Source organism: Bos grunniens, chromosome 9 (genome assembly GCF_055505025.1).
Source record: "Bos grunniens cultivar Pamir isolate PY7600 chromosome 9, Bosgru_T2T1.0, whole genome shotgun sequence".
In the NCBI taxonomy this organism is placed as follows: domain Eukaryota; kingdom Metazoa; phylum Chordata; class Mammalia; order Artiodactyla; family Bovidae; genus Bos; species Bos grunniens.
The window spans coordinates 34,884,527-34,897,736 of record NC_141173.1 but is presented as its reverse complement, the minus strand read 5'-3'; the positions used below and the strand labels follow the sequence as shown (position 1 = coordinate 34,897,736).

At 39.0% G+C, this 13,210-nt stretch overlaps 1 pseudogene across 1 annotated transcript; it reads left to right on the top strand.

The window, feature by feature from the left end:
• Positions 1 to 5,371: 5,371 nt before the first annotated feature.
• Positions 5,372 to 9,656, top strand: LOC147365784 (transmembrane protein 230 pseudogene; annotated as a pseudogene). Its single transcript, XR_015132743.1, has 2 exons — positions 5,372 to 5,920; positions 8,608 to 9,656. The product of XR_015132743.1 is annotated as a transmembrane protein 230 pseudogene (transcript).
• Positions 9,657 to 13,210: the final 3,554 nt, after the last annotated feature.

Here is a 13,210-nt window from a genome sequence, read left to right as displayed (position 1 = left end):
CTACCAGGCTCCTCCATCCATGGGATTTTCCAGGCAAGAGTACTGGAGCGGGCTGCCATTGCCTTCTCTGTCGATGGACATGAGTTTGAGTAAACTCAGGGAATTGGTGATGGACAGGGAGGCCTGGGATGTTGCAGTCCATGGGGTCGCAAAGAGTTGTACACGACTGAGAGACTGAACTGAACTGATTTACAATGCTTTTTACATATATGTATGTACATACGTATGTACATATGTGTGTATATATATACGTATATATATACGTATATATGTATATCGCTTCCCTGGTGGCTCAGTGGTAAAGACCAGCCTGCCAATGCAGGAGATGTGGGTTTGATCCCTGGGTCAGGAAGATCCTGTGGAAAACGAAATGGCAACCCACGCCAGTATTCTTGCCTGGACAGAGGAGCCTGCTGAGCTATAGTCCATGGGGTCACAAAGAGTCAGACACAACTTAGTGACTAATCGAGCACACATCCTTCACCTCAGTACCTTTATAGCCTTAAAAATCTAGTGTGGCTAGTCCAGGTCCAACTGCAGTCTCAGCCTACACTGCTGAGCTTTTCATTTGCTATTCTACAGCCACTATCTCTCTTATCAGTTTCTACAGAGCCACAGCCTCTTTGACCAATAGTTCTTTCACCCACATCTGTATTCTCTCTAAGATTTCCCTGATTTCTTAATGTGGTGTAGATCACACAATTAGTATTATTGATTCATTTACTTTTTCATATTACATTTATTGCAGTCTACAGTTCTATATTTGTGTATTTTATTTAACACTTCTTCTCTCTCCATTCTTCTTCCTCTTCTTTTTTTTTAATTTATTTTTGACCACACTGCCTGCAGCATGTGAGATCTTAGCTTCCTGACCAGGGATTGAATTCATGCCCCATGAAGTGAAAGTGCAGAGTCCTAACCCCTGGGTCAGGGAAGTCTCACTTCACTCTCCACTCTTATGCTGGGAGAAATAAATACACTGTGAGAAAAGGGACTGACTATTTTCTATTATTTCACAGGGCTTGGTACATAGTAATCACACACACACACAAAGTGTTTAATGATTTAACTCTCAAAGGAGTATAAAAGTAACTAGGCAGACAAAAGAGGGAAATTATTCCTGGGAAAACAAGTAGGAAGTATGAAAACTCACAAGATGAGAGTATTGATGCTTTTGTGAATTGCCAAATAGTTTGATGTGGCCAGAGGTCAGTACGCACGCAGTAAAGGACAGACAATATACAGAAAAGGTGTATCTGAGGACAAATTCCCAGAAAATCACCTAAGGATTACAGGATAAAAGGAAAGGGATAAGAAAAGTTAGTAAACACATAAGCATGTCCAGTAATGCATCTAATTCTTTTAAAAAGAAGGAAATACTAATATTTCCACTATTGTTTTCTAAATTATGAATGGATCTTCAAGTGAACAACAGACCATGAAAAGTACATGTGTATATGAATGGAGAGTACTGTTAAATGTTTTTAATCAAAATAATTCTGGCAAAATTGCTAATGTGTAAAATCACTTGTGATCTTCATAACAATTATTTCTAAACAGGAATCATTTAACTAAATAGACAATTTCTTCAAAACCTTGGACAAAGGAGAATCTATTGTCTCTATCTGATCTTGCCCCCGACAGAACAGCTTCTGCTGTAGCCCATAGCAGATTCACTAATGTGTGTGTGGCAGGGGGTGGGGGTGGGGAGTGAGGAGTGGGGGAGGGGTAGGTAACTATTGTAAACAATCTAATTCCATTAAACCAGATGTACATAGAGGAATAACCAGACCAAGTCCAAGTCTAATGATTCAGTAATACAACCATTTAATTGAAGCTTTTCTACAAGAAGAAAATAGGTATTGTATAGCAAAGTTCAGTTCAGTAACTCAGTTGTGTCCGATTCTTTGCAACCCCATGAATCGCAGCACGCCAAGCCTCCCTGTCCATCACCAACTCCCAGAGTTCACTCAAACTCACGTCCATTGAGTTGGTGATACCATCCAGCCATCTCATCCTCTGTCGTCCCCTTCTCCTCCTGCCCCCAATTCCTCCCAGCATCAGAGTCTTTTCCAATGAGTCAACTCTTCGCATGAGGTGGCCAAAGTACTGGAGTTTCAGCTTTAGCATCATTCATTCCAGACAACACCCAGGACTGATCTCCTTTAGGATGGACTGGTTGGATCTCCTTGCAGTCCAAGGGACTCTCAAGAGTCTTTTCCAACACCACAGTTCAAAAGCATCAATTCTTCGGCACTTAGCCTTCTTCACAGTCCAACTCTCACATTCATACATGACCACTGGAAAAACCATAGCCTTGACTAGACGGACCTTTGTTTGGCAAAGTAAATGTCTCTGCTTTTCAATATGCTATCTAGGTTGGTCATACTTTTCTTCCAAGGAGTAAGCGTCTTTTAATTTCATGGCTGCAGTCACCATCTGCAGTGATTTTGGAGCCCCCAAAAATAAAGTCTGACACTGTTTCCACTGTTTCCCCATCTATTTCCCATGAAGTGATGGGACCAGCTTAGAATGATGGTAAACATGAGCGGCTGCTCATCCTGGAGTTATTTCACTGTGACAATCTTTTCTTTCTCATCAAAGGAGAAAAGAGAATCATTGGGAAGCATACTACCAGAGAGAAGACTGAATTGTAACTGAGGGACCGTATTCATGAAAGGATCCTATGGAAATATTCTTTCCACCAGTCCCATTTTTCTCTCCTGGTAAACAGAGGTATGAGAGTTTAAAATAGTCTGTAAGTTAAGCAGTAGGAAACGTGTCTCCTCTAAGTAGTCAAGGTCAAAATTTACCCCATCTAGTCAAGGGAAAAAACTAGGCCCAAAATTAAATTCAAAGCTTAAAAGAAGCAATGTAGAGCAAAATATTTAAAAAATCAAGAAAGTACCTGCATTGTTTTACATATCTGTGTCATTCTAATGCACAAATATCATAGGTGATTTTCTGTTGCCTTGAATTTAAAGCTCATTGTTACCCCCAGATAAACTCAATAGGAATATTTTTCATCTTTTCCTGAAAAAAAAAGTCATGATTTTGTTGCTGTCAGTTGCCAATAACCACATGTAACAGAGGAGGAAATAGTAAAAAAGTCAGCTGCAAGTGAGTTTTGCACAAATAACATATTTTGTTGAAAGCTTCAAATCTCTGAATAATTTACTGCATCCTGACCACTTTTAATTTAGAGAAGTGTGAGGTAGGTGGCTCAGATGGTAAAGATTCTGCCTGCAATGTGAGAGACCTGGGTTCATCGATCCCTGGGCCAGGAAGATCCCCTGGAGAAGGGAATGGCTACCCACTCCAGTATTCTTGCCTGGAGAATTCCATTGTCAGAGGAGCCTGGAGGGCTACAGTCCATGGGATTGCAGAGTTGAATACGACTAAGCGACTAACACATACACACATGAGGTGATACCTGGGTCAAGTCTATAAAGCTACCACTTCATTTTAATTATCCCAAGTTAACAACTGGCCAAATTGTCACATAATGTCAGCGAAGTCTGGACCCTAAATTATTTTAAATGAGTACTGAGATTTATATCTACTATATTCTTAAACTTCAAAATTGTTCATATACCTACATATGCACAAAATAAACTTTACGGCCTTATTTAAGCAAACAAAACATAATTTGGATCATCCTAGTTGATAAAATCAATTTAATAAAATAATAATGTTAAGATATTTGAAATACATTTCTACAATGAATTACCAAACTCCTCTGTATTCTGCTATGTCAGCGTTGCCCTACAGTTTATGCTCTCTGATTTATACCTTTTCTTCTTGTTTCCCAGAAGCACAATTTCAACATCAGACAGGGATCTCCTTTGTGCCAGCAGGATCTCACTGAAAGTGGTTAGCCTCTCTGAGATTGGCCTATTTGAAATAAGAATGTCCTCCCTGGACTCAGTTCAACTCTTTTTTCTCAAAGATATCTCTTCTGAATGCTCTGTTCTTTCATAATGCACAGATTTCCTCTCAACAGCCCATAACGTACAGGTCTGAAACATTATCTTTCTCATTTGGCTCATACCAAATGTGATCATATGCATATAACACAATAAACTAGAATGAAATTAAGCTTTATCTCCATTACAAATGACTCACCTCTAGCTCTTACTAGTTGGGAGATGTTCTTCATATCATTAATTACCAGCTGTGTGACCTTGGGGTCAAATGTACCACTCCAACTTTACATTTCTGAGATATGTTAGGAAGAAGAGATGTACATTATAAAATTCATGTAAATAAAAGTAAGATTATAATTTAACTTTAAATAGCTATAGGGAAAATTATCAGCATCACCGACTCAATGGATATGAGTTTAAGCATGCGTTTAAGGGGCCACAAAGAAGATAGGACTTAACAACTGAACAACAACAACAATATTTGCATTTTGTAGCAAATTTAACCAGCAAACACTAGGTTTGCAGAAGGTCAAGGGCCCACTGCTAGGATCTCTGTGGTTAAAAGAATGGGGAAGTCATACTATTACTTCCATAAACAAATTTATACTCTAGTTAGGATAATGAGGTAATCCCAAATATAAAAGAATATGTTTTAAAAAAGCAGAACTTTGTGAGTGAATTTAGAATGCACATTCCAAATGAGGTCAAATTGAATTAAATAGGATGATGAATGTAGTAGGTAATAAATTTTAAGATGAATTATAAACTTATAAGACACACAGGTCAGTAAGAATTAGATATAGAACACAGAAAAGGAGGAGTCAAACGTTTGGTTAGTAAAGAACCTTGACCAGAGGCTGCAGCTCTGGACCAAGCTCTCTAGATATTCTAGATATTGAGAGAGAACTTAGAGGTTTCCAGTTTGAACTCTCATAAAGTAGGAACTGCCCCCCTCTGCAATCTCCTAAAACATCACACTGCTTCTCATTAAACTCTAACATTCCAAAGAGCTTATCACTCCCAAAATCACTGAATCAGTGTTGAGACAACGCAACCTACAAGAGAGCTGTCCCCTGTAAAATGAGCCAAAATTTAGGAGTGAAATGCCTTGACGTCTTTGAACATATTTTGCCCTTGATCATCATGTCAGGATTTGAGCTTTATTGAGGGCACCTGCTATAAGCAAGTATAAATGGAAATTCTATGAAATTGACTAAATGAAAACAAAGAATGTAATCTAATCTGCTCAATCTAAATAGTTTTAATGGTAAAGGATTTGGGAGTTTACTAGAACTGGCTTAAGAAAATAACAAATACAGCCAATAATCTGGTGATTATCAAAACAATGGCAAACGCACATGTTAAAAGAGAGATTCCATCAAAAACAGGGCAGTCTCCCAGAAGGGGAAGGCAGATGAAGGAGAGGTGCCGGGGCAGCCCACCGCGTGGTCAGGCGGCCGTTGGGTGGACGCCCTGGCCTTGGCGCCTCCGCCCGCTGTGTGGCCACGGCAAGCTCCGCACCCACTCAGCGGGTTATCGTGCCCACTCGCACCAACGTGGTTGCTAGCATGCCCAGCGGCAAAGTGAGATACGCAAAGCTCTCCAGCCCCGGCGGCGGACATATTAACCGTCAGAAGGAAACTTCACCTGCCAAAGAGAGCTTAAAGCCGAAAAGATGCCCAGGTGTCGTAAGACCTCATGTATTGGAGAAAAGCCGTACTGACATTCCTTTTAAGGCCATTGCCTGCGCCTTCTCACAGTTTTTGGTTGGTACTTTTCTCATTATTACGGGCTGCCTCCTGCTGGCAGGCTATATCAGCAAAGTGGGCGCCAATCGAGCCTTCCCAGTCCTGACTGTCGGCATCCTGGTGTTCCTCCCGGGGTTTTACTACCTGATCGTCGCCTACAGAGCCTACCGAGGCTGCCCGGGCTGCTCCTTCCGTGACCTTCCGGACTTTGATCACTAGCCCCCACCCCAGCCAGAGGAGTCACAGGTAGGGGTGAGCAGAGTTGGAGGCATTGGACAGAGTTGTGGAAATCTATGCTTAAGAATTAAGGAAATCTACCGTTTTGCAAATAAATATTTGGCACAACTATGGCCAGATTTTATAAATCCATCCTCCAAATGTTGAGTTTACAGTTAGCCAACTAGAAAGTTAAGAGAGGACGTGTTCTTTTTTTCTTTTCCTGGCCCTTGCAGAATCCCATGACAATTTTTTCCACTTGGATATGTATGGAGGAGGAATAGCAATGTTAATTGTGTGAGGAAGTGAAAAGTTGTTCTGTGAAAGCAAAATGTTGCCACCGCCACCTATTTAGAGCTGAATGTTTCTTTTAAATAGTCCTCATGGACAATTTTATTATAGCTTGTGGCAAATAGAAAAATGCAATACATTATGTTAAATTTATTACCAAGTGATTTATTTGAAAAGTTTTTATTTTATCCCTCATATTAATCTCTAACTTTGTATTCTATGGATGATCTTGATAAAACCAAATATCAATTGAGGAGAAATTAAAAGACCACTACAGCTGTGTTGTATGGAGGCCCTACAAGTTTTAGGGTCACACAAAGCTCCGTTTAAATCCCAGAGGCAAACTTGCCAGCTGTATATAAGCTTGGACAAATTAATACTCTGAAGCACAGTTGGGGACCATAATTCCTACAGTTTTAGGTTCTCAGTTCAGTTCAGTTCAGTTGCTCAGTTGTATCCAACTCTTTGCAACTTCATGAACCACAGCACGCCAGGCATCCCTGTCCATCACCAACTCCCAGAGTCTACCCAAACTCATGTCCATTGAGTCGGTGATGCCACCCAACCATCTCATCCTCTGTCATCCCCTTCTCCTCCTGCCCCCAATCTTTCCCAGCATCAGGGTCTTTTCAAATGAGTCAGCTCTTCACATCAGGTGGCCAAAGTTTTGGAGTTTCAGCTTCAACATCAGTCCTTCCAATGAACACCCAGGACTGATCTCCTTTAGAATGGACTGGTTGGATCTCCTTGCAGTCCAAGGGACTCTCAAGAGTCTTCTCCAACACCACTGTGCAAAAGCATCAATTCTTCAGTGCTCAGCTTTCTTTATAGTCCAACTCTCACATCCATACATGACCACTGGAAAAACCATAGCTTTGACTAGACAGACCTTTGTTGGCAAAGTAATGTCTCTGCTTTTTAATATGCTGTCTAGGTTGGTCATAACTTTCCTTCCAAGGAGTAAGCATCTTTTAATTTCATAGCTGCAGTCACCATCTGCAGTGATTTTGGAGCCCAGAAAAATAGTCAGCCACTGTTTCCCCATCTATTTCCCATGAAGTGATGGGACTGGATGCCATGATCTTAAGTTTTGGGTTCTAGTGGGGGTTAAATAAAAAATTCCATATCAACAACATAGCACATACGTGTTTTCAAAAGTATTAATTTCTCACTGTAAAATAGGGTTCTATAGAAGAATGCACTAAGCCATAAATGAATTACATCTATTCACCTCAAACAACATAGAAGAGCTGGCCACCAGAGAGAATTAGACTGCTAATCTGCAAAGTTACAAGTTTAAATCCAGACACAGCGTTACTTTTTATTTGCATGAACCTTCTCTTGATTCCTATAAAGGAATAGGGCAGATCAAGGCTTTGTGGTGCCTAAATTTTCTATAATTTGGATGAAGGGGGGGGGGTCCTCTTTAGAAATAGAATGCAAATTTGTGAATTCAGAATTAAATAGAGGGCTTATCAAGGGGCATATACAAGGGTGGGGCCCTGATGGGTAAGTCTCATTAGCTTCCTGATAAATTTGGCTGTTAGAGAAAGTGAAGAAAGGATCTAGAGAAGAGGACTGAATATGGAATCAAGGCTGTGGCTCCAGAATAAAGGTAATATTGAACAAACTAGTAATATTTTCTAGAGAAAAGTATATCATCATATTAAAAACAAATACTTTTTGAAGTGTTATAATAAAGAATATAGATTTGTGAAAGATAAGGAAAGGAGTATATTTTCTGGACAAAGAATATTGTCAATTCATAAAAGAGAAGGAAGATACTCTCAGATGTGTTACTGTTAGAATAAACAGGATGTAGTCAAGTTTAAAAAAAGAATTTGGTGATCTTCCATGAGTATTATATTATTGTTCATACCTAGACATATACATAATGAATGTGAAAAACAAATAAAGCTCCAAATATTAGTTTGATATTTATCAAATTGTGCTAAATAAACAGAGATAAGATGAAATGTAATTTGTTTGGGCCGGATAGCATCATCATAATCCACTCTCTTATTAGAAACCACAGAATATACAGAAGAGTATATTGGGAAAGTAACTGGTAAAAAGTTCACCACAGCTTCAATATAAGTAATTAATATCAAAGAACAATAAATCTGTGCAACGTTAGTTAAGGAATGCCAATTCATGAAATCAAAGATCCAAATAAAGTCAGTAGTGGTAAACCTTTGTTTAGAGATGAACCTTATCCCAAAGAACACAGTTAGGCCAGTGAAGACACGCTATGAGAGCATGATCATACCCCAGAAGATGATACTAGAAATCCAAACATTGTCTTAACTCCACATGGTATGGATAGTATATGTGGTAACTTTATCATTTTAGTTCACCAAGTCACATATATAACAACTCTTCTTGAATTGTACTTATATTTATGTGTCGTTTCTTTTGTTATACAGAGTTGAGACAAATTTCCTAGAACAACATCCTTTTGAAACGACTAGATTTCCAAGCAGTGCCTGACAGCCATCTGATAACAGTTAATTGGCTCACCAAGCTGAGTCATTGGACACAAGAGATGGTGAGAGAGTGTAAGAAGTACAACCCATCTCCAGACAGAAGGATATTTCTAACAACATTCTGAGAGTAGGAGCTTATCTTTGATTTTGAAACAGAGCACAGTACTTCATTAATTTTTGGAAGAAAGTCTTATTTCTCTGTCCTCCCAAGAGTGTGGGCCACAAACTCATAATTTACTCTGAGGTCGTCTTCTGTGGTTTTGAAAGTAGCCTGTTTCACGGTGGATTCCACAAGCTCATTCATCAGCTGCTTTTCAAGAAATTTGTGGAACATGTCAAGTCTTAAAACCCGTACTGAATTGAGAATATTACCTGTCAAAATTTTAAACAGACTAGATGCACCTGCCCAGTAAACTTGGGTCCCATCATCAAGATTTGTGTGGGAGACACAAAAACAAACACCTATCCTGTGACAGCACGTTCAGCTTCAAATATATCATTTAAATGAATGTGGGGAAAAACAAGACACTGGTCCTGCTGAACAGGTGCTAGTGCAGCAGTCAAATGAGCTTTTTTTCTATGCCTTCTCCTTTCTGCCTTTCCCTCCTCAAAATACGTTATGAAAGGCTCTATTTGACAAAGTCGTCAAGTAAAAGTATTGGCAAAACAAGAACAGAACAAAACAAAAAAGCAGAAAACAGGATCATATAGAGCTATACCTGGAAAAAGGAAGTGGGAAGTAGAAGAAAATGTTTCTAGACTTGAGTAGATCCAGCTCACACTCTAAGATCTTTCAATTTAGTCATCAGTGATTGGGAATTTTGGGGCTCCCTCAAGTTAAGAAAGAATGGTTTGTGCATTTAACAATGAAGTGATATATTCCATTAAAACTGATCAGGATACACATACTTTCTTACACCTTTCCTCTCTTGGGACACGTTTGGGAAAAAATTATTCCTAAAAAATGATAATAAATACTTATAACAATATTTTCTAGTGATTATTGATGTATACACTGCTGCTGCTGCTGCTATGTCACTTCAGTTGTGTCCAACTCTGTGTGACCCCATAGACGGCAGCCTACCAGGCTCCTCCATCCCTGGGATTCTCCAGGCAAGAACACTGGAGTGGGTTGCCATTTCCTTCTCCAGTGCATGAAAGTGAAAAGTGAAAGTGAAGTCGCTCAGTCGTGTCTGACTGTTCGCGACCCCGTGGACTGCAGCTCACCAGGCACCTCCGTCCCTGGGATTTTCCAGGCAAGAGTACTGGAGTGGGTTCCCATTGCCTTCTCCCGATATATACACTAAAATGTTCTTAAAATAAAAATAATTATATGACTTACTATATTTCAGATAAGAATCAGTAAAGATAAATGGCGTGGATTTCAAAGTCTTCCAGCACATTTAGAAAATTTGGGTTCAAAAGTGGGCATGAAAAGTTAGAGCTTTGAAAGTCTACCACTGATTATCAACTGCCTTTGTTTTGGTCTGCCATTGTTCAGTGAAATGCTACTAAAGCAGAGTAGCAGCTTAGAAAAAGTGAGCTTAATTTCTTTACTATTCACTGTGTAACTGGGCACTACATGGGGAATAAAAACAAGACAGTCTGGACTCTTGGCACTACTACCAGCCAATAAGGTGCTTTAAAGCCCGATATTCTTACACAGATACATTTAGCTTCTAATTTTAAATGGTTCGTTAGATGTTTAAGTGCATTACCTGAGTGCTAAGTTATAAAGAGTATATCACATAGCATGTACATAAGTACAAACTTGTTTTGAATAGCCAAAATACTAGATCATGGTATTTATTTGTATTTGCATCACACTTTCTGTGATATATCAATGTAATTGATATATTGACATTTTAAGATGGTTGTATTGCTGCTTCTCCATATAAAAATTTAACTGGAAAATGAAGCATTTATAAATACAATTTAATAGAAAATTCTTTATACAGAATCAGAATATTTCAGGTAAGATATTATTTAACCAACTGACTTGTTTAGTTGCTCAGTTGTATCTGACTCTTTGTGACCTCATGGACTGTGGCACCAGGCTTCCCTGTCCTTCACTATCTCCCAGAGCTTGCCTTATTGAGGTTAATTTATAAATATGAGCACAAGCCATTCATATCTACACAACTCAAATAATTTGTCAATTAATATATTGCCCCAGATTTTTCAGACATCTTAAAAATGTAACAATTATAGTAGATTATCAATCTTTGTTGTTGTTATTTAGTCACTAAGTCGTGTCTGACTCTTTTGAGACTCCATGGACTGTAGCCCTTCAGGCTGCTCTGTCCATGGGATTTCTCAGGACAGAATACTGGAGTGGGTTGCCATTTTCTTCTCCAGGGGATCTTCCAAACCCAGGGATTGAAACCTTGTCTTCTGCATCGGCAGGCAGATTCATCAGGAAAGTCATTATGAATCTTGTTAGCTATCATTTGACAATGTAAATAAAAATTTTAAATGTACATAACTTCTGATCCAGAAATTTCACATTTAGAATTTATCACATATATATAAATACATATACACACTTATAATATATACTTTATGATCTGAACAAACATAATTGTGGTAAGACGTTTAGTGTTAAACTGTTTCAAATATTAAAATCAAATATTAAAATCAAACAACTAAGTCTCCATCAATAGCCATTAGGGTTAAATAAATTATAGAACATATTTAATATCAAATATGTTATACAAACATATATGTACAAATTTTAGAATGTGTTGAATAATTATTGAATGTAATAAACATTTCTAGAATAGTGCCTAGCATTATCCCATTTGTTTCCTTACAAAGTAAATTCACAAATACATATATTCCCTCCCAGTTTAACAAAAAAGATAAACTAAACAGTGGGAAAATATTTTTTCTAAGTTCATTCATTTTTATCAATTGGCTTAGAAATGTATACTATTACAACATTCATATTTGATTAATGGATTCAAAATTGTATGTGCATAAACTTTCTTACATTATACTAATACTTTTTAAATGTTTATTATGAGCACATATTATTTCTGTGTTTGAGAACTACTTTTAAGTACCCTGAATAATGAAATTTTATCCTATCAAAAATAAACTACGTGTCAAATCCTGGAAGATGATGCAGTGAAAGTGCTTCACTCAATATGCCAGCAAATTTGGAAAACTCAGCAGTGGCCACAGGACTGGAAAAGGTAGTTTTCATTCCAATCCCAAAGAAAGGCAATGCCAAAGAATGCTCAAACTACCGCACAATTGCACACATCTCACATGCTAGTAAAGTAATGCTCAAAATTCTCCAAGCCAGGCTTCAGCAATACGTGAACCATGAACTTCCAGATGTTCAAGCTGGTTTTAGAAAAGGCAGAGGAACCAGAGATCAAATTGCCAACATCCTCTGGATCGTCGAAAAAGCAAGAGAGTTCCAGAAAAACATTTATTTCTGCTTTATTGACTATGCCAAAGCCTTTGACTGTGTGGATCACAAGAAACTGTGGAAAATTCTGAAAGAGATGGGAATACCAGACCACCTGACCTGCCTCTTGAGAAACTTATATGCAGCTCAGGAAGCAACAGTTAGAACTGAACGTGGAACAACAGACTGGTTCCAAATAGAAACAGGAGTATGTCAAGGTTGTATATTGTCACCCTGCTTATTTAACTTATATGCAGAGTACATCATGAGAAACACTGGGCTGGAAGAAGCACAAGCTGGAATCAAGATTGCCGGGAGAAATATCAATAACCTCAGGTATGCAGATGACACCGCCCTTATGGCAGAAAGTGAAGAGGAACTAAAAAGCCTCTTGATGAAAGTGAAAGAGGAGAGTGAAAAAGTTGGCTTAAAGCTCAATATTCAGAAAACGAAGATCATGGCATCCGGTCCCATCACTTCATGGGAAATAGATGGGGAAACAGTGGAAACAGTGTCAGACTTTATTTTTTGGGGCTCCAAAATCACTGCAGATGGTGACTGCAGCCATGAAATTAAAAGACGCTTACTCCTTGGAAGGGAAGGTATGACCAACCTAGATAGCATATTGAAAAGCAGAGACATTACTTTGCCAACAAAGGTCCAGCTAGTCAAGGCTATGGTTTTTCCAGTAGTCGTGTACGGATGTGAGAGTTGGACTGTGAAGAAGGCTGAGTGCAGAAGAATGATGCTTTTGAACTGTGGTGTTGGAGAAGACTCTTGAGAGTCCCTTGGACTGCAAGGAGATGCAACCAGTCCATCCTAAAGGAGATCAGTCCTGGGTGTTCTTTGGAAGGAATGATGCTAAAGCTGAAACTCCAGTACTTTGGCCACCTCATGCGAAGAGTTGACTCATTGGAAAAGTCTCTGAGGCTGGGAGGGATTGGGGGCAGAAGAAGGGGACGACAGAGGATGAGATGGCTGGATGGCATCACTGACTTGATGGATGTGAGTTTGAGTGAACTCTGGGAGTTGGTGATGGACAGGGAGGCCTGGAGTGCTGCAATTCATGGGGTCACAAAGAGTCGAACACGACTGAGCAACTGAACTGAATTGAACTGAACTAGA